At 37.1% G+C, this 27036-nt stretch overlaps 1 protein-coding gene across 1 annotated transcript in view; it reads left to right on the top strand.

Annotated features, from left to right (window-relative positions):
- Positions 1 to 18510: 18510 nt before the first annotated feature.
- Positions 18511 to 27036, top strand: part of ATP10D (ATPase, class V, type 10D) — a 109197-nt gene continuing 100671 nt past the window's right edge. Inside the window, exon 1 of the mRNA XM_011927330.1 lies at positions 18511 to 18743. The gene's annotated coding sequence lies outside the window, so the exon portion shown is untranslated. The remainder of the gene's footprint in view (positions 18744 to 27036) is intronic.

The following is a 27036-nucleotide window of genomic DNA, read 5'->3' as shown; positions in this document are numbered from 1 at the left end:
ATGCAAAACAGATCTTAGAGTGCAAGAGCAAAACATGGGGAACCAATCTGGAGACTACTCCAGACTTATTCTAACTAATATAGACATTAGAGTTAATATGGCCTTATTTCCACCCCCAGACTATAGAATTCCAGGGGCTTAGATGATAGATTGTGGTAGCAGGAACTAGATACAAATGGAAATAATCAAAATATATTTTGGAACTAAGACCTATAGAAGTTGATGGTGGATCAGATGCTTGTGGAAGAGAAAGAGATGCTTGTGGAAGTGAAATGCAGACTAAAAGATATAGTAAAGCATCTGTCATCCAAGCCAGCATGAGGATTTATGCCCTGAACAAGAGACAGAGCCATAGACTATAGCTTCTTTGTTGGTGAAAGACTTTTTGAGGTGCAATGGTGTGGTGATTAAGTGTACAGGGTCTAGAGTCAGACAGACCTGGATTCCAGTTATGTCTCCACCACTTACTAACCACATAACCTTGGACAAATTAGATAAACTCTCAAATTAGATAAACCTAAGTTCCCTCTACTAAATATAGGGATAAAACTACCACTTATTTAATAAAGTTGTCCTGAAGCTCAAATAAAATAACGTACATATCCCAGTTTCCCTTTCATCTGGGGTGGGTGGTATCCAAGTGCTGGTCAATAGGACAAAAATGGAAGTACTATGTAGCACTTATCAGTACCTTTTATTTAAGGAGAACCCAAATATACCATTTGCCTTTTTCTTCTTTGTTTCTGCTTCCATCTTGCTTCCTAGAACTCAAATGATGCTGTTTTTGGACAGGGAGGTCATGGGCCAAGTACAGAGAGGCAACAGGATGGAATTAAGGTACCTGACATTGTTGAACCCATGCCTGATGCCTTGTTGACTCAGGACTACCTACATGGACATCTATGTGAAATATTACTCTACTTCCCCCTTATTTAAGCCTTTTTAATGGTGGGCTTCATGTCAATATCCCTCAGTCTGATCCCAACTAATATAAGCATTATAGTTAGTAACTCCTAATTTGCATCCACAGGCCTGTAGTCTTAGGTTATACTTACGATCTCAATGGTAAAAATTAAAAGGCAAAATTATAAAATAATAGTGTAAATTTTAAAAATAGGCATTCCTATACATTGCCATTGGCAATTTTTCTAGAGGGTTGTGGTTGCATTTATAAAGTTTTCTAAATGTACATACTCTTTGACTTAGAAATTCCAGTTCCAGGCTGGGTGCAGTGGCTCATGCCTGTGATCCCAGCACTTTGAGAGGCCGAGGTGGGCGGATCACCTGAGGTCAGGAGTTCGAGATCAGCCTGACCAACATGGAGAGACCCCATCTCTACTAAAAATACAAAATTAGCTGGGTGTGGTGGCACATGCATGTAATCCCGGCTACTTGGGAGGTTGAGGCAGGAGAATCCCTTGAACCCAGGGGGCAGAGATTGTGATGAGCTGAGATTGCACCATTGCACTCCAGCCTGGGCAACAAGAGCGAAACTCCCTCTCAAAAAAAAAAAAAAAAAAGAAGAAGAAATTCCAGTTCCCAAAATACATAAGAAAAAAATAATTGGCTCCAAGAATATTCATTTATACATTGCTTACAATAGCAAATAACTAGTAATAAGTTATTGGCTTCATAAATGATATTATAATATAAAATGAAGCCACAAAAAAGTGATTTTATATAAAAATATTTAATAGAATATCAACTTGCTCACAATAACTATTGGGAAAAGAGTTATGTTTCAAATCTGTTTATTCTGTGTTATCCATGGTGTGCTGGGTATCTGTGTGTGTGCCTGTGTGTGTGCGTGTGTGTGTGTGTGAGCATGTGTAGTGTGCAATTTCCTAAGCACAGAAATATACAAAATTTTAGCAATGGTTTTCTTTCATTTGTGAGATTATAGATGATTTAGATTTTCTTCTTTTAATTTTTCTGCATTTTTCACTCAAGTTTTATTTAAAAATCTTAAATATTTTAAGATAGCGATGATAAATTTTGACTCTAATGATTCAATTTAATTTTGCTTTCAAACCAGCCAGGTCTTACCTGAACTCAGCCCCTTCCTCCAGTATCTTGCTAAACATCACCAACAACATCCAATTACACTGATGATAATCTGTTTTTCACCCCATTCTCTACAGTTGCAGCCTCCATTGGAATGGAATTAGCCTTCCCAGTTGTTGAGTTGTCTTAGGCACTGCATAATATGAATCCTTAGAGTTCTAGCCTGCTGATAATCACTAAGCAACCACATATTTTAGTTTATATTACAGTAGCCTCTCACTCCTTATTCCAATGTCTGTATTAGTCAGATGGTTAGTTAGTTTAATGGTTAATTAGTTTAATAAAACTGCAAAATTTTAGAAGTTTAACATAATCTTCTTCTTTTTCTTGTGTGTGTGTGTGTGTGTGTGTGTGTGTGTGTTTGCACGCACGCGCGCATGCGCGCTTACCTAACAGTCTGATACATACAGGTGTAGACATTTAGGTGGCTCTTCTATTCTCTAAGATTCAGAATACTCTTTATTCTGGAATTGGCTGCATATGAAAGAGGTAGAATATGAAGGATTACGGAGGGAGTTTTTATGTGCCAGACCTAGATATAATTTAGTGTATCATTCCTACCTGCATTTCACCACCTGGAACCCAATTTCATGGCGGCATGCAATTGTAAGGAAATTTTGGAAATATAACTTAGCTGTGTGCGCAGAAAGAAAAGAATTTTAATAAATGTATAGTTGTTTCTACCACAATCATGCCTTTTAAAACATAAAAGAGAATTTCTCATAGAAGAAATCCTCATATAAACACTGTAAGCAAATTGTCTTTTACATTTTCATGAGGAGCCATCATCCTTCATGGCTTACAGTTACCACTAGCAAAATATAAAACTGGGATCCAACTAATGTCTTGCATCTGCCTTGCATCTGCCTCAAAAATGTATCAATTCAGATTTATATTAAGAGGAAAATCTGAGAGCCTAGTAATCCAATCAATCTCTTTTCATTTTATTGCCACAATCAGCTTAGCTTAAAATTTGTAATTATAGCAGTTATATCTGAGAGAAGTCAAGGAGGTGAACTTGGCTAGCTAACTGTTTAGGTAAGCCTCTGGAATATACTAATTCAGAGTTTTTCAGCTTTTTAGGTCCCCAAACTTAAGCTTGTCATTTCATTCAGAAGAGACTGACTCATTGTAACCAAACTCTCAAGAGACTGATTGATAAGCTAGAATGTCACAGAGTAGGAATTGTTTTTCTGTAGGATGCTGTATCTTGATCCGCAAGTTATTTTAGTCAGCCAAATTACAGATCATAAGGAGGCTCAGTGAATGTAAGACTGAATGAAAGAAAATGGAATAGACCTAAATTAATTTTTTTCTTTAAATTGCCATGACCTAATGGCCCTCTTTCATTCCACGGATGTTTCCAGTGAAAGAAAGAAGAAAGCATCCTTTTCTCTTGACTGTGCAGAAAAAAATTCTGTGTTTCTTTGATTCTCCATTTTACTAGATGCCATACCTTTGTAATAACTTCATGTGGAGTCCTGACCAAATTCAGGAAATACTAGAACTTTCAGTCCCAGAGGGTTACTCTAGGCCTTACTAGTTTCCATCATTATGAGTTGAGTTTTGCTAGTTAATTTCAGATGAAAAACATTTGTTTTTCCTCAAATTCTGGGGTTGCGTACTTTTACTACCTATGAACTGACAACTGTATCTTCAGTAATTACAATTTCCAACAAAATGTTATAGGAATAAAGAAAGGATGTTAGTTCATTATTCCTTTAATAAAAGGAAATGGTCTGTATTTCTTCTTTTCACATTTATTTCTTCAGTTCAAACCTGCTTTTCAGGTTACCCTATGACTTGAAGTTGACTAATTTGTTCACCTTAATTAGATGTGTTGCAATATATATGTAATTGGTTATTTGCATGGCAATCTGCATAAAATTATTCCTGTTCATAAACTATTGAGAGGAAAAGGGCTTAAAGTTCAAAGGAGTTTAATTACGATCTTGTAACCATATAGGAAATATTTCAATGTTACCCTGGCATTGGCTGTATCGCATTAAAAGAAGTTATGAATGATGATTTGGCAAAGATTTGCAAGGTGATGAATTTAATCTTGTCTGCATAAACCTGGACAGATTTGGTTGCCTATAAAAACTGGTTCTTAGAAATCAGTTTCATAAGTGTCTCATTTCATTCTGGTCAATGAACTTAATAAATTGAAGGCCTTTGTCTTTCTTTTAGGGCATTATATGTAATTCAGAAATGTTAACACCTCTTTATTTCATTATATTTTTGTAGATAAAAATAATATTCTAGCTGGAGCCACTTAATATCTCCATTAAAGAGATTTTTAAAATAAATAGATATTTTGATTTAAGAAGAGCAATAGAGGGAGCCCATAACATTTATTTCAGTGTAGCATTAAAGAAAACAATACATTAAAAGCTGAAATCGCTCTGTTAAAGTGAAACACTTAATGAACTGCAATTTTGGACCAAGATGAAATACATGCTATATCCTCAGGGGCTGGCATTCTTTAATGGCATGCCAGGTGTTCAATTAATCCTTCTGGTGAAGGTTCTGTGCATGTAAAACCTCCTGCTTCCCAATTGCTACCCCTTTTAAGCCCTGTATTTAGAACCACCACATCTGTAAGCTGTTAGGATTTCAGCCAGTGGTTCTTAATCAAAGAAGCACGTTGGTCAACCCAGGGAATTTTTGAATATTGATTTTTAACTTTAAATATGTGACACTTTTGTACTTTTTGAATAGCTTTATAATTAACATACCCTAAAATCTTCCCATTCAAAATACAGGTTGGCTAAGTTTACTCAAGCGAGGTTTTCTAAATTTGTATAGAAATGCAATCATCACTATGTCTCCCAAAATGATCCGTAATGCCTGTTTGTAGTGAACACATGGGGAGCTTAAAAAAAAAAAAGAAAAGAAAAGGTCATACCCTGCAGACAAATACTATCAGAGTCTCTGTGACTACTAACACCAATGTTATGTCATTGCTGTTACAAAATTGCCCAGATGATTTTGACGTAAGTCAGTGTTGAGATACAGTGATGTGGACAAAACCTCATGGACAAGATGAAGATCTGGAAAATGCAAATGCAACCTTTTACTAACCAAGAGATCACCTGGCTTAGACCAAATGTTGTCACAACAGCAGTAGCAGCAATAACAAAGGAGGCCTTTAGAACATTTAGAGAATGGTGGTTTTCTGATCCTGGACTTCTGTTCCTATTGTTTCCTTTGCCTAGAATCTCCCCTCTTTCTTCCTGCCACTCTCTCCATGCACACCTAGTAGGCCTAATGAATTCAGACACAGCCCCCAGAGAACTTTAATTGCTGTCTCACCTGTGTTTTCATAACTTTTTGAATAAACATTTATTATAGTCCTTACTGCATTGTAGCTGTTTCTTTATATTCTGACTTTCCCATTGTTCTGAGAGCTCCTTGAAATGCAGAGGCCATGCCACATTCATTTGAGTATCTAGACAGTGTCTGGCACAAAGCTGACTCCCAAAAAGTGTTTGTTGAATTCGGAAATAGAATAGGTGCTTTAAGAAACTCTGAAGTCCGGGCTCAGTGACTCACGCCTGTAATCTCAGCACTTTGGGAGGCTGAGGTGGGCAGATCACAAGGTCAAGAGTTCAAGACCAGCCTGGCCAACATGGTGAACTCCCATCTCTACTAAAAATACAAAATTTCACTGGGCGTGATGGCAGGCGCCTGTAATCCCAGCTACTCGGGAGGCTGAGACAGGTGAATCACTTGAAACCGGGAGGCGGAGGTTGTAGTGAGCTGAGATCGCACCATGGCACTCCAGCCTGGGTGACAGAGCAAGACTCCGACTTGGAATAAAACAAAAAAAATCGATGTAAAGGGTAGGCAGTGATTTCCAATCTTGACTGCAAATTTAGAATCCACTGAGGAGCTTTTCAAAATCCTTATGATCAGCTCACACCTACACCAATGAAATCAGAATCTCCAGGGGTTAGACCCAGCAGTGTATTTTCTTTACATCTAATTCTAATGTGCAGCTGAAATTGAAAACCAAGGGCATAAAGCCACAAAGGATGGTCCAAAATTTTATCCTTGACCAAAATATTCTGGCTCTATTGCCTAAAATATCTAAATTATTTGTCGTTACATTGCTAGGAAGGAGCTCAGAAATATATGTGAATTAACAGATAGCTGTTTTTAAAATATATGAAAGTCCCTATGAAACTCAAGAAAGAGAACTGGCCATTGATGTAAGTCACTGAAGTTTTGATTATGACTATTTTCCTTTTGACATTTTGTTTGAAGAATCATTATGAAATAGGAATCTTGATTTGGGTAGAAAATTGAAAATGTCAAAACAGAAATTGTATTGGACAGTGTTAAACAGGCAAGCAAGACTCTATTCAACATTATTCCAATGGGGGAACGGGGCCAGATCTCAATCCAAACTCAACACCACTGGAACAAAGGACAGGAGAATTTCTAAGTATTGGAAGTAAGAGGGAGAGTATAAGTTATATGTGTTTACTAACTGGCTTTACTCAAAAGAAAATAAATTTTCCCATATCTTTGTGACAGGATGCAGCTTTAAAACTTGGAGGAAGGTACCCACCAAAGTTATGAAAGATAGAGTGACTATCTCATTTGCTGATTACATTTCAAAGACATGGCTCAAAGTTTCTTGAGAAATACATTCATAAGTTGTAAAACTGACAAGAGACTGATTAAAAGATGTGTATTTCAAAGGGGCAGAGAAAACATGTTACAAGTTTTCTAAATATGCAGTATAAAAATGGAGGTCAGTGGTCTAGTGTCAGGGAAGAAGCCCATCTAAAGTTTAATCAAGCTAGGGAATGTTAAGGCAGTCTTGGTCGAAGTCAAATAAATAGGTAATTTTGAAGAATGTAGATCGGCCAGAAGGGCTGTCAGAGAAATTCCTCAACAATGAGCTTGCAGCAGCAAAGGTTAGCATGAGCGTTGATCCTTGGGACAACCGAAGAGAAAAGTTAGAAAAGGCCTGGAGATAATTAAAGTATTTTGCAGATTTTCCTTGCATACTCTGGTTTATATCAGGAAATTAAAAATGAAACACTTCCTTCTGTACTTTCTTCCTCCTAAAGGAACTCTCAGATTCACATTCCTACATAAGATGTGGAACTATATATTGGCATACCATATAACAACCATGCACTTAAGTTAAAATACAAAAAATTTACAAGCATATGTGTATTTTTTAAATAATCTGGAAGTTTACATATGTACATGTAGCTTCTGGCAATGAGACTTGGACTGGTGTTGAAGAGGACTTTAGTGATATCTATAATATTTCATCAAAGAAACAAGAGAGGTCGGGTGTGGTGGCTCACACCTGTAATCCCAGCACTCTGGGAGCCTGAGGTGGCCAGATTGCATGAGATCAGGAGTTAAGACCCAGTCTGGGAAACATGACGAAACCTATCTCTACAAAAAATGCCACAAAAAAAAAAAATTAGCTGGGCATAGTGGCATGCACCTGTAGTCCCAACTACTGAGGAGGCTGAGGTGGGACGACAGCTTGAGCCCAGGAGGAAGTTACAGTGAGCCAAAATCTCACCACTGCACTCCAGCCTGGGTGACAAAGTGAGACCCAGTCTCAAAAAAACAAAACAAAACAAAACAAAGAAAACACAAGAAACAAGAGATTGGAGGCATAAAATTCAAAATGGTAAATGTAATTCATTCTGAATTTCTGAATGGTAAGATAATATGAATTTGTTTTCTGGACTTTGTATTTTTCTAGATTAGTTAAATTCCAAAAACAAAATAAAAATAAAGACAAATGTCACATGGTGGTTCTAACCCAGGAGTTTAAAAAAAGGAGAACTCACTGTCAGGGTGATCAAAGACCTTCAGGTAAAGGAAGAAGCAGGATTTGGGAAATGGGTTCAATATCCATAGGCAGAAATGGATAAGCACGGCAATTTAGTTGGAAGGAATCACCCAAATCAAAAAGACAGAAATAAAACCCAATGTCAGTGTGTATTCAAAAATGAGTACATTTCTAAATCAAAATTTGATGCCAAGAATAAAGACATTTCTATTTATAGTATCATGAGGAATGTTCAGATCCAGGGGGATGTAGGTAGAATTTTCTAATATAGCCCTTCTGTTGATGTCATTGCTAAATTATAGGAAACAAAAACTGGGACAGATAATTACCATCTTAGAAGCCAAATTAACCTCAAAGGGCATCTAATCAGACTCCCTATTACAGAAGAGGAAACAGAGGTCCTCAGAATTTGAAGTCACCAGTGGTCAAGTCCAATCCAGACTCAGGCACTGGCTATTGCATCAACATCATCACAACACAATTCAATAGAGCCAATCAAGTCTTGACTTTCTTTGATAGTAAAACAGAGCTGTCCACTTGACATGCTGGAATGTAGGGAGACTGGGGAGTAAAAATTAAATGCTGGAGATAGTATATCTTAAAAATTAATAGAAAAAGAACACAGATACTTTTGTAAATTCATTTTTGTTAAACCCATTTTAGTCTAACCTGTTTTTATGCAAAGAAATATTTCCCAAAGTATCAAATGAATTTTAGCACAGATTAAACTATGTAAATCAAGAGCATATAAAAGGATAATATAAGCCCTCTCTGTTAGCATTTGTAAAAGCTGATTTAATAAAAGGAACACACACATGAAAACATTGTTAAGAATTCTTACAAAGGGCATATGCTAATGACGGCAAATGGATTTTATATAAAATAACAGCCTATCAAGAGACAAGGTAAAGAACCACTCAGAATCTAGCAGGCTAGCATAGTACACTGCACATAATAATTGCCCTTTTATGGGAAAAGGAATATAACAAAATTTGAAATTGTAAAGGAATTCATCACTAGCCTTCTTTAACAATAAGCTTCTCTAGGGCATTTGAAATAAAATTTGATTTATGGAACTTCAATAAAGACAACATTATTAAGAAACATCACTTTGGTGAACAGAGAAATACATATTTGCCTTGCTCTGTGCCTACTGTGAGTTCAGGAATTGTGTCTTCTAGATGACAAATGATTCAAATTAGTCTGAACATGAAACATGATAGCCTGGATTGATTCAAATAATAGCAATTTTTGGAGGAATAGTCAATGCCAGCAGGTGCGAGCAGAAACAGTTTCAGATACAGCAAGGGAGTTAGCCTCTTAGGGGTCTGGGCAGCCCTCCTTTCCGCCTCTCAACTCTGCCTGCCTGGCTGACAAAGGCAATAGTTAGGATGTTTTCTAGATTTTTCCCTTTACTTTGTTTTTGGTTTGGTTTTGGGGTTTTTTGGACCCAGGGTCTAGCTCTATCAGCCAGGCTGGAATGCAGTGTTGTGATCACGGCTCACTTCAGCCTCAACCTCCCTGGGCTCAAGCGATCCTCCAGCCTCAGCCTCCCCAGTAGCTGAGACTATAGGCAATTGCCACCACACCTTGCTAATTTTTATTTTTTTGTGCAGACAGAGTCTCACAATGTTGCCCAGGCTGGTCTCAGACTCCTAGGCTCAAGCAGTCCTCCTGCCTCAGCTTCCCAAAGTGCTAGGATTATAGGCATGAGCCACCACACCTGGCCTTTTTTATTTTTAATGTGTAGTTATAGTTTAAAGGAAGACTCATGTACACACTTGTCAAGGTTAATTTTATGTGTCAACTTGGCTGGGCCACAGTACCAGATATATGGTCAAACATCATTCTAGATATGTCTGTGAAGGTTTTTTTTTTAGATGAGATTAACATTTATATCAGAAGACTTTTAGAAAGTAGATTATCCTCCATAATGTGGGTGGGCCTCATCCAACCAGCTAAAGGCCTTAATAAGCAAAGACTGATCTCCCCCTCCCCGTATCCCCACCCTCCACCACCACTCCCTGCAAAAGGGAGAATCCTGCTGGTAGACTGCCTTCTAATTGGAACTGCCACATCAACCCTGGGTCTCCAGTCTGCTGGTCTACTATGCAGACTTTAGATTTAATAGCCCCATAGTCTTGTGAGCTAACCTAAAAATAAATATTTCTCTCTTTCTATTCCTATACTCACACATACACACACACACACATTCACACATATCCTGTTGTTTCTGTTTCTCTGGAGAACCCTAATACACCACCACTGAGTTTAAGAAATGGTAGAACATTGGCCAGGCACGGTGGCTCACACCTGAAATCCTAGCACTTTGGGAGGCCAAGGCAGGCAGATCACAAGGTCTAGAGATCGAGACCATCCTGGCCAACATGGTGAAACCCCGTCTCAATGAAAAATACAAAAATAAGCTGGGCGTGGTGGCACGCACCTGTAGTCCCAGCTACTCAGGAGGCTGAGGCAGGAGAATCGCTTGAACCTGGGAGGCGGAGGTTGCAGTGAGCCAAGATCGCACCACTGTACTCCAGCCTGGTGACAGAGCAAGACTCCGTCTCAAAAGAAAAAAAAAACAAAAAAGAAAGAAATGGTAGAACATCACCAGCACCTTTGAAGTTCAACTGCGTGCCCCTCCATGGCACACAGGAGATCAGTACGACTTTCATATGGCCATACTGACTTTCTATTGTGATATTTCTATGAATGAACATCCTGATAATGGAAATACTTGATCAGCAAAATCACTCAAAAAAGAGATTTGACACTTCACCCAGTAGATGGCAGGGATGTCACTACATTCAGCATGGAAACTTGAGCTAGACTTTTTATAAGGCAACTAAATGAAAGGAGTAATGTCACTTCCTATTGTCATTTGAGTGCTGTTTCATCTGTCAGACCACAAATACATCAGCTAGTATAGCCTATTCAGGTCAGGGATCTTCTGAAGAGCTTAGGACCCGCCAACTGACCCCATTCCTGCAGAGCAGTAACATTCCTCCAAGAATACAACCTAAATTGTTGGATGGAGCTCTGTTCCTTCTCATTTTTCTTTTTATAACAGGGAAGACTTGGCCTTGAACAAACTCTTGAATACATCCCATCCTTTCCACACTCACTGCCAGTTTCTTGTTTCAGGCCTTCATTTTATTTCTCTCACACTACAGTGCCAACACTACCCATTATTTTAAATTACTTTGTTACAGCCCCGGTCTGACCACAACTCCCCTTCTTGAAAACCTTCACAGTGGAGCCTTAATTTTTGTTCCTTGCTTCTCTACGATATTCTGGCCACATAAATATTTTTTAAATTCCCAGATAGGCCATATATATACTCTAACATCTTTGTGTTTTTCTTCTTATTTCTTGTTGTGTTATATTTAGCCAGAGGCTTTTCCTCTATTTCTCCATCAGGATATTCTCGCTCATATTTTAAGGCCCGCTGAAATGACAAATCCTATGTAAAACTTCTGCTAGCCCCTCTGAAACTTCACTTTGAACTTTGAAATCATTAGTTTCTCTTTTGAAATTTTTGCAAGATTCTGTTAAAGAGTGAAATATTTCAAAAAATGTAGCTAAATGGGAAACAAGTAAAGAAAAAATGTATTGCTATATAATAGGCTTTTAGGAGCAATACTATTGGGGGATCAAAGTGCCAGGCTAGACTTATCCTTAAAGGAATATCATGCTTCATAACTGTTGATTCCAAGTGGCCAGTTATCAGATACTAAGGCATTTCTGAAAATAAAATAAAAGCCTTACCACCCAGACACACACATACTCTTTACCATCCCTATCAGGGTCAGATCTAGGGAATGTTAGCAATAAATTATTCTGGAGGTAAGCAATACCCAGAACAATTTAAAAACTTCTGTCTTCCAGTTGTTCCACCCCAAACCTTGGAATTATCCCTGATTCCTTTCTTTCTCTTATAACTCACACACAATTTACAAACAAATTAGCTCTACCTTCAAAATATATCCAGAAGCTGACCACCACCCTCACAGTTACAATTCTAACCTAGGCCAGAATCACCACTCTCCGGGAGTGTTAAAATCACCTCTTGACTGGTCTCTCAGCATCAACCGTGCTCCCTACAGTTTATTGGCAACAAAAAAACTAGAGGGATCCTGTTGGAACATAGGCCAGATGGTATCAGTCCTCTACTCAAAATCTACCTACATATTTGCAATACACATGGAGTAACATCCAAAGTCTTCCATGACTTTATGTCTCTGATGTCACCTTTACTACTTCCCACTGCCAACTCCACGTTGTTCTCCCATCACAGTGCCCTGGGCACACCAGTGCTTTCCTGCCTTTCCAGCATAGCTAGCACACCCTTGCCTCAACGCACTGCATGTTCTCTTTCCCTGAAATGCTCCATCCCCAGACACCCTTATGGCTCTCTCGCTCACCTACCTCAGATCTTTGCTTAAATGTCCCATTCTTGGTAAGATCTTCCCCAAATCCAAAGCTATCCCTCTCCCCTACTCTGGCACTCTCTCTCCTCCTCACCTTGCAGAGCTCTTCATGGCATACATTGCCATTTGTTATATTAAATATTTTACAGCCATCCAATGAGGGGCAGGGCTTTTTGTTTGTTTTGTATATTCCCTGCACCCGAAATGGTGCCTGCCACATATTCAGTGCTCTATTAATATTTGTTCAATGAATAAGTGAATGAATAAGATACACAAAGTTCTGGGTACAGAGGGGTTGAAACTGAAGACTTAATTCACTTTGGTCCAACTTCTTCTAGTGATTGTAGAATTCATTTTTAATCCACATGTTTCAAATTCTTTCTGCCTTCTAAGGTCACCTTATCCCTCAAAATTCAAATAAAATAGCTAGAACTTCCTCCTGATTACAAGATTCACAGAGGAAGGAGGGGTTGATCATTTCCTGTCCTGAATTTGTGCTTCCTGTGAATTTTTTTTTTTTAAGACGGAGTCTTGCTCTGTCGCCCAGGCTTGAGTGCAATATTGCGATCTTGGCTCACTGCAACCTGCAACCTCCGCCTCCTGGGTTCAAGCAATTCTCCTGCCTCAGCCTCCCAAGCAGTTGGGATTACAGGTGCCTGCCACCAGGCACAGCTAATTTTTTTGTATTTTTAGTAGAGATAGGGTTTTGCCATATTGGCCAGACTGGTTTCGAACTCCTGACCTTAAGTGATCTGCTTGCTTCAGCCTCTCACAGTGCTAGGATTACAGGTGTGAGCTACCACACCTGACCTTCCTGTGAATTTTTAATCCCAGTTGGTCATATAGCCTCCAAGTTTGCCATCTTTTCTCTGGCCTCTTCCTCCCAGGCAGACATTCCTCCCCAACTTTCCCAACCCAAATGATAAAGGCAGTGGTCAGAACAAACTTCATTACAGGTTGGAGGATAATACAGCACAGAGATTTTAGTACTTTTTCATGTGCTAGCACTCATGAAAAATGATGATACCTGTACAGCCTAATGAAGTAAACTAACTGATCTCTATTGAGCGTGGTATAAAATTTCATTGTGTTTTCCTTATATTACAGAATTGTTAAAAATTAAAATTCAAAGTATTGAGAAAAATATTAAACTTTGAGTTCATATACAATATCCTCATAAAACATTTAAAAATTCTTATTATCTTTTGCTTGCTTCAGTGAACTTTTTTTATATGTTTTCTAATTGAGATATAACTTATGTACCATAAAACTCACCCCTTTTAACTGGTTCAATTTCAGAACATTTTCATCACTCCAAATAGAAACCCTGTACCCCTTCGCAGTCACGCTCCATTCCTCTTTTCCCCCAGCTCCTGGCAACTACTACTCTGCTTTCTATGGCTTTATCCATTCTGGGCATTTCATAGGAATGGAATCAAACAATATGTAGACTTTTGTGTCTAGCTTCTTTTTGGGTGCATTTTTATATGAGGTTTTATGCTTTAAATGGCTAGTTATAATTTTTGATATTTTATAATGATTCATTCACATTCTTGATAATTACTATCAATGAGAATTTATGTTCATTCAAATATGTGACAAAAGCTTATGACTTTTACAATCATACCAGATTTTGCAATATTGACATTATACTTAAAGATGCTAATAGTCCTTTCTTTTATTAGTTGAACCACATAAAGCTGTCATTTTATGTCAAAACTGGTTGAATATTGGCAGTCACAGTATTCCAACTAATATTTTACTGAGTAATGTAACACTGGAATTTCTTGTGATAATGTGAATGGATTTTGAATCCAGTTCAGTTTTTCATGCCAAGCTTTAATTTGCAGAACATACTGTGAAAATAAAGAATAAACGTATGTGAAAATTAAGACAGCTACAAGGGACCTGGGGTGTTTAAAGCTGTGCTGGCCCAGTCTCCTTGCCGACCCCACCGAACATTCTCTCGGCCACTTGCTGTGCTCTTTGAGAGCCTGGAACACAGGCTTCTTCATCAGATCCACGGGTTTCTTATCCATGGTGGGTTCCAGACACCCCAGGTCCCATACAGCTGTCGCAGAGGCTGGTAGTGTTATTTTGCAGTGTACCCAGAGCCTGTTGCCTGAGCTCTGATTTGTGAGGAACACAGCACCATAGAAAGATAAAATAGCTTAAAATCAAAACTTTTAAGATATTACTTTCTGAAAGTAACTCAGCCAATACCTATTCAGGGAATTGGTCATGGGTCTTCTTCCACATTTGGTGCAAGATTACACATCATTCCTTAGAAGCTGTATTCCATCTTATCTCTACATAGAACTATCTCCCATCCTTTCACCTCTCCAAAGTTTCCAAACTCCTGCCTTCTCTGGTCACTAGGGGAAATACACATTAACCAGAGAAATGTATACTTCTTTTTCTCAACTACATCTATTCAGAAAAAAGCTCTGGTACCTATCTTTGTCTAAATAAGAAACTAATTATCTTTCCTAGACTAAAGGGCCATCATTTCATATAAGGAATTGTGCTACTGTCCTATTACCAGTGTTCTTGATATTACAAACAGAATCAATAAATGGTTGATGGACTTATCTAGAACTCCAGGGCCAGCCTGGCTTTCTGCTAATCTGGAGTTTCCCTTTCTGATATCCTGTGGAATCACTGCATGTCAAAGGTTTTTACAAGGTTAAAAACTGATTTGTTCTCCTATGGATGAAAGGGACTGACCTGATATAAAGGGAAATAAATGTATTTCCTCTTAAAAAAAAAAAACGCACACATAAAATCAAGATCTATGTTTACAACTAGTAATAATAATGTAGATATTCTTGTTGTTTCTAGAAATATAGAATTTCTACTGTCAACAAGGCAGTTATAGTTATAGCATGGTTTTACCCTATCCCAACAAAAATCATTTACTGTTCACTTCCCTAATTTATTGAAAGCTGTGCTGCTTAGCCCACAGTAGAGAACTGCATTAAGAATTTGTGTTCTCAAGCCAGCTTTTTCACCTGTTGTCTTGCCATCTTGGATAAGTTGCTCTAACTCTTTGTGCCTCAAATTTCTCATCTCTAAATGAAGAATGACCTCATAGGGATGATAAGAGGAATACATGAAGTCATAGCTGTAAACTTCTTAGTACAGTGTCTAACAGAAATGGTTCACTAGCACTCAATGAATATTAAGGAAAGAAAAAAAGAGACATAAAATCCTGTGATTATGTTGTTAAAATCAGGGCTCATCTACAAGGGACAAGTTTAATTGCCTTCAGCGTTGATTTCCTTCTTCTCCTCCTCTTCCTCCTCCTCCTCCTCTTCTTCTTCCTCCTCTTTCTTTTCCTCTTCTTCCTCCTCTTCCTCTTCTCCTTCTCCTTCTTCTTTGCCAAAAGTTAGTCAGAAAACTGATGGTGGGAAATGTCCTAATCTGTGCTTGAGTCATAGTAAGTACAAAGAAAAAGCTGTGGCTGATTATGAATCATAAGAAATCAGCCTGTGTGCCACTTTAGGAAATGTGAAATATTTTGAGGTAAACAAAAGTAAACCATGTTGCTTTACACGTTACATGTTAAAGTAGTAGCCCGAAATAATGCATATGTCTCTCTTTCACATATAACTGTATAACAAATATAATAGGTTCTAGGAAGAACCTTGTTTACTTTGATAACTGTCTTCTGCTGCCATACTAATCCTTGAGTATGTTTAAGAAAGGGAAAAATAGAAGTTAGTGAATTGATAATTAGTATTAACTAAGCACCTATTATGTGTTTTACACAGTGATAAGCACTTCAGCTACCTAACTTCATATAGTCTTAACAATGCAAAGGGAGATATTATTAGATCCATTTTTACCTATAGAGCTTAGTGTTGGTACCCAAGATCACATATCTAAAAATTTGCAGAGCCAAGATTTAAAACCAGGTCAAATCGAGGCACTGGCCTACTGTGCCACATATTTCCCAGTGACAATTAATTATGAAGTATTGAGAGTTACTAGTGTTGAGAGTCCAAATAATTTTCTAGCTGGAAAAGATGAAGTTCCATCACTTCTATATTATATAGTTGAAATATTGGTTATTTTTTTTAAAAACTTCCTGAGAAGTGTAAAAAAGAACACGTTTCTGAAATTACAATAAAGTAAATATATTTTAAATTAAAAATGACCATATAGATTTAAAGTAACTAATGTTTTAAATTAAGAATCATATTTTATCTTTTTCAAAATAGAAATCAGTCTGAAGAGAAAATTGGATATTACAGAAGCATTGAAAAAAGAGAACATCAAACACAACAAAACCTAATCAATTAACAGAAACCCATCTTAATAGTGGTTATTCCAATGACCTTCATGGCATTTATGAGTATTGATTTTTAAAAATTTGATTAGAAATATTTAAATTATCAAAATGATACAGACACAAATTTCATTCAAATGACAGACACATATAGAAAGCTAGTAATCTCCCCTCACTATCCTTCTCTGAGTAAACAATTTTGAGGTGTATCTTCACATGTTTTTATATTTATATTAAAATAAACACATATATAAAGAATATGTATGAGGCTAAGTTGTATTACATAATGTTTTCCATTATTCTACTGCTATGCTCTTTAGACTTAAATATAATATAGATTTTCTTCTAAGACAATAATTCAAATCTTAGCCAGTGATTCTCCACCCTTGTGCACATTAGAATTTCTAGAGGAGCTTCAAAAACAGACATTGCCAGAGCGCCACCCCCAGAGATTCCGGTTTAATTGGCCTGGGTGGGGCCTTGGCATCAAGCTCCCCAGTTCACTGTGATGTGTAGCTGGTTAGAACCACTGATTTAAGCAATCCAAACAGGCTGCAAATGCCAGCTACATGCCTGAATTGTCCTGGTATGTACGTTTCCAGGAAGGCCCTCTGCTGAGGTAACAACACCAGTGCTTGATTGGGAGAGCTCAGGGAGGCCCAGCTACAGTTTTAAGTCTCCTCTGTAAGTTTGACTCTCAGATAGGAAATGTGTTTCATCTTAAAGGATGTTAGAGACAGTCATATGACTGCAAAAAATGCTACTAGGGCTAGGAATTTCAGAGGCCACATAAATGACAGTGTGTTCTACTGGGCTGGGTTAATTCTGAGGGTTGAGTTTGACTAAGCTCTAGAGATTTGTCCTTACCTGCAGATGGAGGCTTCGCTAATGGAGAATCACAGGAAGCCACACCCAGAACTTGTTTCTCCTCGTCTGGCAGAAGCACGTTCTCAGTGGGTGCAGAAACTTGTTTGGCTTCTCTTGGTCTGAGAGAATTTTCAAGCCGACCAACCAGCTCCCTGTGTCTGTACTGGTGAGCTCTTCACTAATAGTCAAACATTTGCATGCTCATTTAGTTTTCTTCACTCTTGTTGCACATCTGAGAAACACTTGAGAGAATGGAATAGAGAAGCACAATATAGGAGAGTTGTGGAGAGTTTGGCCCCACTTTTTATATTTGTTTCAATGGGATAAAACTGGCAGCCAGGGTTGTTAGGTTTTGTTCTGAGTTATTGATTCGGCCTTCACTAAATGGTTTTTCCTCTTTCCAAATCAGTTAGACATTTTGAGGAACCAGACAGGTTGCTGAAGCTTATTTAGAAGTTAAAACAAAAAAAGTTGTGAGTTTTAAGCAAACGGACTTGGCAGGTGTATGGACAAAGCCACATTATCCTGAGTAAGGGAACGGAAGGGCAAGGTGTGAAGAAAATGAACCAAATCAGAATTTTAATATTTTTCCACATTTCTTTTCTAGTCATAAAAACAGTAACATTGCATATTATTTATGTATTTGGTGGTAGGGTCTCACTCTGTCGCCCAGGCTGGAACGCAGTGGCGCGACAATTTTAGATTTGATCTCTTTTACCCTCCAAAAAATAATTGTCCAGTGTTCCACGTTTAGCTAAAGCAGTGAATTGTTAGAATTGCAGCAAAACAATGAACCAAACCGTCAACCGCGAGCAACCTGTACTTGGGAGGTGAAAGTCAGTGCGAGATTGTAAGAGCTCTGGGTCACTGGGGCATCTGCTGTGGGCAGCAGGGCAGCTCTGTCAAACAGCTGGGGCTGGGAGCCCGGCGTTGCCAGGCCCTGCCCCTGCTGCATCACGGAGGGCTGGACGGCTGGCGATTGGCGGTGCACTGCAGCTCAGGCTGCTCTGCAGCTTGGCGGAGAGGGGAGGAGGAGCGGAGCGGGAAGTAGGCTGCGAGCTAAGCACAGGCTCCTGCGCCGGCTCCGGGGCTGAGTTTGGGAGATGTCTGAGAAGTGAATATTTTTTCCCCCCGAAGGCAAATGGCTGGCGTGGAAGCACAACCCGCTTTCACTCTTCGGATTAGTGCTTAGCTCTTTTCTTGCACCTTGAGACTCGTGACCAACATGCTGTGATGTGTGCCGAGGGAGGAATTGGTAAGAATGAGACGGCGAATCCCTCTGACTGTCCCAGCCTTCTGCTTCACCGCCCACCCGCTTTTCCTTTCTGTTTCTCTCTTCTGTTTCTCCCCGCTCCACTTCCCTAGTCATGTTTAGATTTGATGACATGGTTCAAAACTACAGTTCTGGGCTGTTACTGAACTTAAAAAAAAAAAAAAAAGGTAAAATGATTACACCATTTTCAATCATTTGTTAAAGGGGAATTTAAAAATCTTTTAAATGCTGGATTTTGTAAAAAGGTAAACGATGCACACGCAGGCGCACACGGGCACTCACACACACGCATTCTCTCTCACACACACACCTTTGTACACGAGGGCGCACACGGGCACGCAAACACACGCATTCATACACACACACACACACACACACACACCTTTGTCATCCCATTGTGAAATCAGCAGTTTAAAGAAATTTTGGCTATCTGCCTCAAAGGTGATGAAAAGGGAAAGTGTTGAAGATTTAGCCCAGCAGATTTATTCTTAAGGCTGATTTCCTAAGGTTGACTCCTTAGGAAGAAAAAGGTGTTTGTATTGGAGCTTTCTCAGAAATAGTTTTCAAAGAAGTGCTACAAAGAAGCCGCCATGCTTCCCCTAAAACACTAACTTTAAAGAACCTAGTTATTATTCGGGGCACCCTTTATTTTACATTATAAAACATGTAGTTTTAATTTACCACGTACAACAGAGAGACATCAGTTGGTTAGGGAATGGATGGTTATTTTCGTGTCTGGGACCCTGTGCCGTTAGAAAGAATATGTTTTAACTGCTCTTATCATGCTAGCTCAGGTTTTAAAAATGTGATCTGAATAAGACCAAAGTTTCTTCTTGCGTTCTTTTCATGCTGGTTCTAAGCAGGGAGAAAAACAAGTCTGTATGGACAAAGCAAACCTCTAACTCAAAATCAACCTTGAAAGATGCATCAACAAGGACAGGGGCTCCTCATCCACCAATATTTATTTGTATCAGCCTTTAAATCAGCTAGGTCACATTTCTGTGAAGAATAGCATCATCAAAAACCCTTGTTAACTTGTGAAGAGCAAAAATCTTTGCAACGGAGTAGTTCATTCAGTGCCCGCAGCAAGAGCCTCCCACTTCCATCCACCTCAAAAAGTAATAACTGCTTCTTCTGGACTGTTTTCTATTCTCACTACAAATACGTATCATATACCTACATTGAGATAGTTTATTTTTATTAAAATGAAGTCATTTTATATATTTCGAAAAATAACTTAGAAACATTTTGAAGTTTTAGGGAGTTTAAAAAATAACGTTTAATTTTCATGCTAATTTAACATTCATTAAATTGCATGAAAAAGAGGGAAAATCTAAGCATTCTAAACTAGAATGTGGGGAGTATTTGACCCTGGCTTAGCAAAACCTGAATACTTTTCATACTTAGTGATTAAATGGAATTGAATAGGGCCGGGCGCCATGGCTCATGCCTGTAATCCCAGCACTTTGGGAGGCTGAGACGGGCTTAAGGTCAGGAGTTTCAGACGAGTCTGACCAACATTGAGAAACCCCGTCTCTACTAAAAATACAAAATTGGCTGGGCGTGGTGGTGCATGCCTGTAATCCCAGCTACTCGGGAGGCTGAGGCAGAATGGCTTGAACTCGGGAGGTGGAGATTGCAGTGAGCTGAGATCGCGCGGTTGCACTCCAGTCTGGGCAACAAAAGCGAAACTCCGTCTCCCCCTCCCCAGAAAAAATAGAATATCATTTGTTTTGCTATTGTCAGTAAAATGAAGGAAAATGCTCAGATATCATTATAATTTATCATAGAACAGAGGTGACTCACCTGTCAGACAATTGTACTTCCTATAATTGACTTTTTAAATTAAGGGTTTAAAAAAATACACATATTCAAGCCTTCATTACATGTTTTCTTTATTGTCTCATATATTTGGAAGTAGTTCTACTGAGGAAGAATCAAAGAAAATGCTACAAGTAAGATTGTTTGAGAATTCTCACAGAACAATGCATTGATAAATATAAATTTAATAGTGCTTGAAGAAAAGGAGAATTGATTTATCAACTCTAGGAACAAATATATGTGTGCTGGATGCTATCACTATTCTTGGTCAGTTATTCCTTCCCTATTTTCTGAGATAAATTTATTTCATTTCAGAAATCAGTTTAGCCATAGAAACAATACTTTTTTTATAGCTTTGCAGAATAAGGACTAATAGTGATGCTAGTTTTGTTAAAGAGTTGTGACCTTAATGGAATTTTTTAATGCTACTCAATAAAAGGTATGTCAATACAACTATTTGAGGCAATTACATGGTAGTATGTATTAAAACCTGTGAATGTTGGGCCAGGCACAGTGGCTCGTGCTTCTAATCCTAGCACTTTGGGAGGCTGAGGCAGAAAGATCCCTTGAGCTTAGGGGTTCAATACCTGCCTGGTCCCGTTTTGCGCTCATCTCTACAAAATAAAACAAAACCTCTGAATGTTCGTAGCCTTTCACTAAGTGATTTTGGGTCTAAGTGATTTTCTGGGTGTAAAAACATAACCTAAGGAAATAATATGAATCGCCTATGAAGATGTATAAATATGTTTATTACAATCTTATCTGTAATGTGAAAAAATGGAAACAAAGCCCCCATAACACAATATTTAAATAAATTAGTGTAGTTTTAATCTATATTGACAAAACTCAGTTAAAAAGTTTTTTTTTTAAATTTAATGACTTGGAAAATATACTTGCAATGTATTCCATAAAAAAGTGAAATTTAATATATTATCCTATGTGTAAAATATAATTTTGAAATAAGTATATAAAATTTAATTAATTTAATCAAAAATATTTATTAAGCTATTACTCTAAGACAGTGTCCTAAATTAATAAGGATTGAAAAAGATTAATGCAGTTCCTGTTTGCATACAAGTTTCTTTTGCATTAATGGGCATATCCATTAAAATATCATATTTCCCCCACCCCTCAAAAAATATTTTCCTAGGTGGTAGAGTTATAGCTTGATTTTCTTTTTTATATTTTTCCTAATATTCCAAAATCTTTTAAAGCAACTGTTATTTTTATAACAACAAAATACCACTTTCAAAAATATCACCAAGAAATATAATAAGCAAAAAAAAAAAAAAAAGATAAATGGTAAGCTCTGTATTTTACATGCTCCCTTTAAAAAGATACTATAAAAAGCAGTGTGAGATTGCGTGGTCTAAATGTTTGTTCCCTCCCTTTCCAAGTTCGTATGTTGATTCTCAACCCCCAGTGTGATGGTAGTAGGAGGTACAGCCTTGGAATGCGATTAGATTATGAGAAAGGATTCCTCATGAATGGGATTAGCGCCCTCATAAAAGAGGCCACAAAGAGCTGCCTTGCCTCTTCCATCATGGGAAGATGCAGTGAGAAGGTGCCACCTATGAATCAGAAAGTGAGCTCTCACCAGGCACAATATCTGCTGGCACCTTGATATTGGACTTCCCAGTCTCTAGAACTTTAGGAAATAACTCTCTGTTGGTTACAAATCACCTAGTTTATGGTAATTTGTTATAGCAGCCCAAATGGACTAAGGCAGAGATAGATTAATACTGCTATACAAATGAACCCCAATGAGAAATAGATATAAATGGGCAATTCACAAAAGACAAAAAAATTTAATTATCTAAGGTTGGGGTGGGGGGGATGTTAACCTCCCAATAATCAAAGAAACCCAACATAGCAATAAGTTACCACATTTTCACACATCACATTAACAAATGTGGACAACAAATCAAAATGTATCATTTTGTTGGGAAAACTATTCAGTAATATGAGAAAATATTCATGATATGGAAAAATGTTTATGGTATGAGAAGTAGATAAAAGCAAGTTACAAAATGATACCCTAGTTTTGAAAAAAAAAAATCAACCTATGCACAGAAACCAATTTATTGGTGGGGAATAAACCAAAGGTTAATAGTATTTATTTTTGGGTGGTAGGATTATAGTTTATTTCTATTTTTCTCATGGTGTTAATATATCGTTTCTAAAATTTCTGCAGTAAATATATTTGAGTTATCAGAGAAAACAAGTCACTGTCCTAAAGAAACAATTTGTCCTAGTATGAAGAGCACATATATGATATTATATATCCCCTCCTTCACAAAGTCGCCCTGTCTCCCTTATTGTGTGTACTTTTATGTTAGGTATCATTATTTCTGAATTATTTTTCTGATGAGAACATTTGGATTATAAAGGAAATCACAAAATAAAGCTATTCTGCTCACATTCACTGTTTTGCCCCACCTGTTTTCTAAAATAATAAGCAGTGTTGAACAGATTTGAGCTTTACTTCCCTTTAATTTCCTGTTGATTTCATTTGCCAGGGCCTAGGGCTGATAGGCTTTAATTAAATACTCCTTAATTTCTTTTTCTGAAGTCTGCTTATTCAGTTTAAGGCCTTTTTGAATGAGGAAGGTGGGTACTACTACATTCCTCTTAGTAAAACTTACAAGGTTTTAACTCTTTGGGTAGGCTAGGTAATACAAATCATAATTTTCTTGGTTATGAGAAGGAAAGTGAAAATCAGTTTTGACCTGTCTCAAAATGTTGTGAAATCTTTTTCTTTTATTTATAGGATTCATAACTACTTAGCATGTATTTTCAAACTTCGATTTCCCCTTAATTAGACTACAATAATATAGTTAGAAGGTTTTAGTATGTGGCCAAAGGAACAACTCCATGTTTTCTAAAAGGCCTAGAGAACATGCATAGGGTGCCTCTCCTCTTTCCCTTTGTGTTCATCATTTTGGCAAATTACTGGAAGATGGCGGTTCTGGCCGAAAGGAAGTGCAAATAAATCTTATAAATGTCTGTATCATATCACACTCTTCTCAGATATCTTCGGTGATTTCCCATATTCTTCATCTTAGCAAGTCAGGGCTTCAATTTGGTCCCAACCTAGATTTTCATTTAATTTGCCATCACTTCTTAATTTGTACTTAAAACTGCAGCCATATTGAACTACTTATTGTTACTTAAATAAATAGTCTGCACCCTCCTTGCCTCCTTGCCTGTATTCGTATTACCTTTTCTAAAATCTATAAATCTCTTCTGTCAGGATTCTAAACATCTCCCAAGGCTTACTTATAATACCTTCTTTCCTGGGAAGCCTTTCTCCCTTTCTATCCTCTGACCTCACACCATACTTTCTCGTAAGACTTTCTGTTTCCCTAAATTCATATACTGCACAATTATCCTAATTTCATCTTTTTTATTGAATTAAATACTTGACCTGTTCTGGGGCTAGTTTATTCATTCCCAAAGTACCCAGCACCATGCCTAGGACAAGGTGAAATAAATGTACCATAGAAAATAAACTCCTAGAAGGCAGATAATTTTGCCCATTTTGTTCCCTGGTTTATTTGCAGTATAAATAACAATGCCTAGCATATAGTGGTGGTGCCAAAAATGTTAATTGAAAGATTAAAATTACAGAGCACCTTTAGTGTGTTAGGCACAGTGCATTGTTTAATAAATCTCTTTACAAAATTGTGTGAGGTGGTGATATTATTTCCATTTTACAGATTTGGAAACTGATGCTCAGAAAGGCTAAAAGCTTGTGGTAAATGGACAACTGTGAATCTGTTTGCCAAACTTGTGTTCATTCTGCTAATTGCAGATGCTGTTTGTTGCTGTTTTGAAAATAGCTATTTATATTATCAGTACTTATTCAAAATAAATGTAGTGTGATGCATAGGTACCATTGAGTAAATTATCGGGATTGTGTATTTATCATGAATCTATTTTACAATTTCAATGAAGATCAACTTGTTTCTAATACCATTTATAATTTTGATCTGCCTCTTATTTGTGTTTATATACTATTCTTAGTAATACTTATAGGCCTCAGGTACAGTTTAAATATATGTACTGAGACAGTTTAAGTAATTGACATGTGTAATCCATGCTTTCATTGCAATAAGTCATGTGCTGAAGTAATTTTTAGCCACTGTGAAATAATACTTCTGTATGTAATAATTATAATATATTAATGTTAATTCATTCAGTAGCTTCCAAAAGAAAGTCTTTAATACATTTTAGAAATTAATTAAATCTCTGATCTATCAGACTGAATTTTCCTTTTTTATAGTTTAAACAAAATAACTAATGTTAATACCTATATGTCTTCATCACATATCCAGTAATATGCTATATTCTTTAAAGAAAATAACAGAATATAATTCAAAGTTTTAGTTTCTAATGTGCTTATTTGCCTCATCTGTATAGCTTGAGCAAATAATCTGTGACAGACCTTTAGAAAACCTCTGATATAGTCTATTGATATAATCTTTTGATCTTACAGTTGTTCAGGGACTAAATTCTTTCCATTTCAGCTACAGATAGTTCTACTTTCCTATTCATTATTCTTTTTATCTCTTATCATTTCTCTTTCTTTTAAGCATATTATTTTCCTTTGCTTTTTAAAAACTTCTGTGGTTACTCATATAGAAAATAATTGCCCTATTTCTTGTATATAAGAAAAATAGTTTCACTCATTATTTAAACATTAATATATACATCATTTGTATGAGAAAGATTAACTGCATAAAAATAATATTTAATGATAATGACTTCTTGGGGAAAATACACAGTCCCTGACTTTTGATGGTTCAACTTATGATTTTTCCACTTTATGATGATGCAAAAGAGATACACATTTAGTAGAAACCGTACTTCAAGTTCCCACACAACCATTCTGTCTTTTGCTTCCAGTATCGTATTCAGTAAAGTACACAAGATATTGAACACTTGATTATAAAGTAGACTTTGTGTTAAATGACTTTGTCCAACTGTATGCTAATGTAAGCGTTCTGAGCACATTTAAAGTAAGCTCAGGTAAGCTGTGATGTTCAGTAGGTTAGTGTATGACATGCACTTTTGACTTATGATATTTTCAATTTACCATGGGTTTATGAACGAGCATCTGCATTCATTAATTAAAAATAAGTCTTTCCAGAGTAGATTTGAGCTGCCTAGGTCTATGATTTTCAAAGTGTGGCCCCCAGAGTAGGTTCATCAATATCACTTGAGCTTGTTAGAATGCAAATTCTCAGGCCACTGCAGAACCACTGAATCAGAGAAACTGGTGTGATTGTGTGCTTGGGTTGGGGAGGGGGCGGCAGGGCGGGCAGAATATATGTTTTAACAAGCTCTCTATGTGATTCTGATCTACACTAAAGCTGGAGACCACAGGCTTGGAGTAAGATCCTCAGGTGAGCAAGTCAATATATTCACTGGGTTTTGACAGGTAGGTGCCAGACTTAAAAGGTCTCCAGGAAAGAGGATTTTATTTTCTTTCCTGTATGCTATTTCAGATATCTCTGTGTTATTACTAAGCTGCCTGCAAAAGTCATTAATTTAATACATGAAACTAAAAAAAGACAGTCAGAAACACAATGTTCAACACTTAAAGGTGTGCGTTGGATAGGTTTTATGTTATTATTTGCTTCCTGGCAACAGATTCCCTTTAAAAAAGCAGAATTAAACTAAACATTTGTGCAAATGTTTCATAAAGGAAAAAGTGTAAGACTTTTCCCCCCGAGTTCTTTGATCTCGGATATATTTGGGAATGATGGTTGAAAGAAGCAAATGTGAATCTTATGACTTTCGTTAGAGAGTTTGTGCCTAAGGAATCGAGTTTTCTTAGCAATCCTGCATGCTTTTGAAGTGGTAAGGAATGATGCACCTACTGTGACCATTAAAGTTGTAATTAATTAACTCTGTAAACTTCAAATCCAAGCACAAAAATATTTTCATAGTGCATCTTTAAACAACATAGGCTGTATTCTTTAATATACTTTAGATCTAATCAAGTTAGATTAAGTACCTCATTTATTGCTGGAAATTCTATATCCCAGCTCTCTTTATCTTAATTGGCCCATGTGATGTTGAATATGGTCATTTTGGAATGTTGTAGATTGGTCATGTTATGAAGATATTAGAAATAAGCAGAAAGAATTTTGAAATAGGCTCTTAATTAGGAATTGAAAATTTTCATAACTACAAACTTTTATTTTCCTACTGACTTTAATTTTCTAAAGAACAATGAAGGTAATATTTGAAAAGTATAACTGACTTATTTTTGAGATTTTTATACTACTTTCACATCAAAAACTCTATATGCCCTACATAAGTATGGGCATAAAAATGTTTTATTGAAACAATTATGTGAGCAGACAACCATTTAAATTCTGTTTTCACAACTAATTTTCAGAAAGAAGAGTCTCCCAAAACTATATCAACATTTAAGTATGCTATT

The sequence above is a fragment of the Colobus angolensis genome, unplaced genomic scaffold (assembly GCF_000951035.1).
Source record: "Colobus angolensis palliatus isolate OR3802 unplaced genomic scaffold, Cang.pa_1.0 Scaffold71, whole genome shotgun sequence".
NCBI lineage: Eukaryota > Metazoa > Chordata > Mammalia > Primates > Cercopithecidae > Colobus > Colobus angolensis.
Note: the sequence above shows the minus strand (reverse complement) of the source record. Positions and strands in the feature narration are given on the sequence as shown.